The sequence below is a fragment of the Heterocephalus glaber genome, unplaced genomic scaffold, assembly GCF_053883595.1.
Source record: "Heterocephalus glaber isolate CG9 unplaced genomic scaffold, H.glaber_assembly_v1.0 deba00001457, whole genome shotgun sequence".
NCBI lineage: Eukaryota > Metazoa > Chordata > Mammalia > Rodentia > Bathyergidae > Heterocephalus > Heterocephalus glaber.
The window spans coordinates 27,833,066-27,837,130 of record NW_028258305.1 but is presented as its reverse complement, the minus strand read 5'-3'; the positions used below and the strand labels follow the sequence as shown (position 1 = coordinate 27,837,130).

The 4,065-nt window shown below is 35.8% G+C and overlaps 1 long non-coding RNA gene across 1 annotated transcript; it reads right to left on the bottom strand.

The window, feature by feature from the left end:
• Positions 1–908: 908 nt before the first annotated feature.
• On the bottom strand, positions 909–3,857 carry LOC110347998 (uncharacterized). The gene is made up of 3 exons (XR_002392963.2): positions 3,767–3,857; positions 2,958–3,099; positions 909–1,004 (listed from the first exon to the last, which is right to left on the bottom strand). It is a non-coding gene; the product is annotated as an uncharacterized LOC110347998 (long non-coding RNA).
• Between the last annotated feature and the right edge of the window lie 208 nt (positions 3,858–4,065).

Sequence of the window (4,065 nt, the reverse complement as noted above, 5' to 3'; positions counted from 1 at the left end):
ATTAGTGTCTTCTCTTGACTTGCTGATCATTCATTTCATTATGGTCATTTTCTGTTTAGTTATATATTCTTTGAATTCACCAAGTACATCTTTGAACTAATGTATATATTTTCCTCAGTTGATACACTTTTAGACTTTTCTGCTATATAGCTTGTGTTTTTCCTCTCTCTTGATGCCCCCTCTTTGATTTTGAGGGAATTGGGAGTTTCTTTTTCTTTCTTTTTTTTTTTTTTTGAGGAATTTTACTGAATCATCTTCTCATATTTTTATATGTTTATTTTCTGTGCTGGAGTTTTCTACTTCTTTGGCCCAGTTCTTTAGGAATGCGACACAGTATTGTTTATAACCCTCAATCCATATATCAGAATATACATAAAAGCAATTGACAGCAACAACAATTCCACCTTGGCTACAGTAGTGTAGTAAGCAAAAACAATAGCATCAAATATAAACTAGATATCGACAGACCCTAAGAACCACACATGAACCACACTTAACCGAAACAAATAGGTTCGTGATTTTAGTATAGTCACTTAGGCAACCCAGATATTGCCTTATAGTACTCCATATGAGACCACTAGTTTCTGCTGGATATAGACAGCAGTACCAGAGCTCAAGCAGATCTTTGGACTAAATGCCATCTTTTGCAAATTCTTTTTCCATGTGTGGAAAATTTTCTATTATTTTTATAAAAATATTTTTATGTCCCTTGTGCTTTCAATTTTTCATTAATTCCAGTTTCTCTTATATTAGTCTTCTTTATGTCATATAGCAGCTATTGGATGCATTTTTCACATGGCTTTCCATCAATGAATGCAGGCCCCGTGATCTCCTTGGTCTGAGCTTGTGTTTTTCAGTGGATCTCAGGCAATCCCTATCAAGGTCTCATGCTCTCCAAAGCTGTCTATTACTTGGTCTCTGAGAAAGGGGAATACTTACATCCTGGATTAAAGTCTCCTTTGAGTTGTTGATCTTGTCCTTGGTACTTTGTCACCTCTGGCATCCTGTGTTGAGGAGAACCATGGGTCAGAGTGGGCTAGGATGTTGTAGCTTGGCCACTCTCCTCTTGTGTGGGAGGCAGAAGGAGGCAGCCGGTGTTGGTAGGGCAGATGGGGTGGAGACTTACTCTACCTCTGCTGTGTGGGTAACCCCACAAGGTGCCTGTTAACTGAAGGACAAGTAGAGTGGGGCCTCTTTTCTCTTCCTCTGCCCACACAGGTGACCTGCCAAATTTCTTTAGTTTCAAGTGAAAGAAAATATGGGGGAAAGACTAAGAAATCTAACAATGATTAGAGGGAGTTGAAAATAATAGAAGATAGAAAATTATCAAAAAATACAATGGCATGTTCTAAAACTTTGGAACTAAATAATAATTTCCTTAAAATGCAAACGGGGAATAAATGAATGCACAAAAACACAAAGATTAAAGTGAAGCTTTAAAAAAAACACAGCGGCTAACCTACAAAAGATTGTAAAGGGAACTGGTAACAGATTTCTGAAGGCTCAAAGTTCTAGAAGAGAATATAGAAGTGTTTTGAAAATCCTTAAGGGACTAAATTTTGATCTATAATTATACACATAAAATATATAGCAAACTACAAATGAAACATAAAATAAGATAGAAGATATTTTCAGATAAAATCCCCAAATGTTTATCTATCACATCACCTTTTATAAAATGCTATGTCAAGATATATTTCTGTAAAATGAGAATATACATGCGGAAGAAAACAGGAAAACTGCTGATGAAACTCAGGAGACTAATTATGGGAAATTAATTAGGTCAAAGGAGCTTAATTAGGGTTTCAGAGGAAGAGAATAATCACAAGACTTAGAGAAGAATATTAAAAGATTTAATACATAAATATAACAACTAAGGTAATCATTTAGTAGATGACATAAACTTCAGCAATTTAAAAGTAATAACATAATGGAAAGACATGCAAGCAGAAACATTTATTCATCTTTCATTTATGTTATATAATCAAAGATATTTAAAATTCCAATGTATTATAAAGGAAACATAAACTAAAATTGTGTGTGTGTATATATATATATATATATATGCATATACAAACACACTGATATACACATATTGTATATAATTTCTTTATTTTCATTTCTTTCTTCTTTTCTTCAGTTTTCTTTTTTTGATGGATTAGTTTAGCCAGTGGTGAACAATTGGTGGTTTAATAATTAAGTTTTAATCTAGTTTGTTTCCTCAAATACAATACAATATCTAAAATCAGACTGAAGCAAAGTGCACTTATTAATCCTCAGTGATAATCCTCAGTTATAATTTCATGGCACAAAAAGACAAAGGAAAAACAAAGTAAGGTAAGACCAAAAACTGACAGAGGGAATTAGCCCCAGAAAATGGAAAAAGAAAAGAAAATGGAAAATATATTCTTGACCATATACACAAAATTGTCTTGAAAAAGGCACTAGAACTATTATGCCTTGGAACTGTTTAAGAAAAGAAAAGTATGAAAATTATCTGTTGGATCTGCTTTTGTCCTTCATTAGTAAAAGTTGATCCATGGGACATTTATCTCCCTGCACTTTCACATTTCTTAAATTTCCCTCTTATAAGACAGAGTCTTTATCATTCAACTGATTCAGGCCTGCACATAGGCACAGTGATGGCCTATGATTCAATAAAGGTGTATGTGATACTGAAGCCAGGCTTTACCTGAGGGGAAGAGTGAGCCAACCACTGAAGGAGGAAAAGCTACAGCGATGACATTGGTAGCAGGGACTCTTCAGTAAACCAGTACCTTAGGTCTATGAGTTTATGAAAACACTGTGGGAAGAGGAGACACACTAATATGGCTAATACCTTCATTTTGGAAAGGACAAAACACTATGTTCTCTATAGCATAAGTGGCCCATTATTTTAACTGACTTATGCCAGATTGCACCTTTCCCAAGTGAGCTGTGCTGTATGGAGGTCTCACCATGTGAGCTTGCTGCTGGAGGGTTCAGAATTCAGAGTAATTATATCACACTTGGCGACAGAACATGTAGGCTGTTGGTCCTGTACACAGTCTCCATTCCTGACACCATAACCATTCTCCTCTTTGGGTCTTTTCAGAAGCCCTGAAATTCATGAAGAGATAAAGCTGGCTGACATTCACAGTAAAGGCCGTCTTATTCATCTGGCTATTGAGAACCTTAGCTGATGAATATTCTTCAATATGCATTAATATGAAACCAAGAAAACCCATTCAGTTTTAGTACCAACCTACATTGCCTCATCCATATACTTATCTTCTAATTGCCTTGTTCCTGATTTTCCAATCATGTTCCATCCTATGACTAAATTTAGAGACAAGTAACTTACTGGTATTCAGGAATTAAAATATGCCCTAGGTTTGGGCTACTTCTTCCATACAAAGTAGATAAGTAAGAGTACTGTTTGCATCTCTGTCACTGGGAAGGATCTTTCTTAACTACTTTCTTTCAGGGTCATTCCTGTGTGGGAGCAGCCATCCAGTTGTGGCAAGTGTCAAGATATCATGGCAATCAATGAACAAAGTAGACTGTATTTATTCCTTTCCTTCCTTGACTAGTAGTCATAGTGAACTTCATCCAATGAGCCTCAGCTGGATGTTAAATTGAAGGAGAAACATTAGTTAATACCACAGTGATAGATGACTTGAGACATTAGATTTCCTTCTTATGTAATTTATTTCTGTCTTGTGCATTTGTTTCTTCAAGAAACATTTCAATCTTCTACTGAACTGTTCTAGTGAATTGCTCTTACCTGATGTTGTATCATGGGGCCCTTCTCGTCTGATGTGTCCCTTTGACAAAACTTAGTTCCATGAGACATTGTAATGCTCAGAGCCTTTCTCTGTGAATGATTTGGAAGAGGGAATATCTATGAGCTAATAAGGACATAAATGGTTGTCTAGGTATAATGGAGGCCAGTCAAATCCAACTTTATGATGTCATCCTAGAGACTGAGGACTTAGTGACATTAGGATACAAAGCAATAGTAGCTTCAGCCAAAGTTTGATATCCAGCAGATGGTTAAGTTTGGGTGACCATGACTATTTTGGG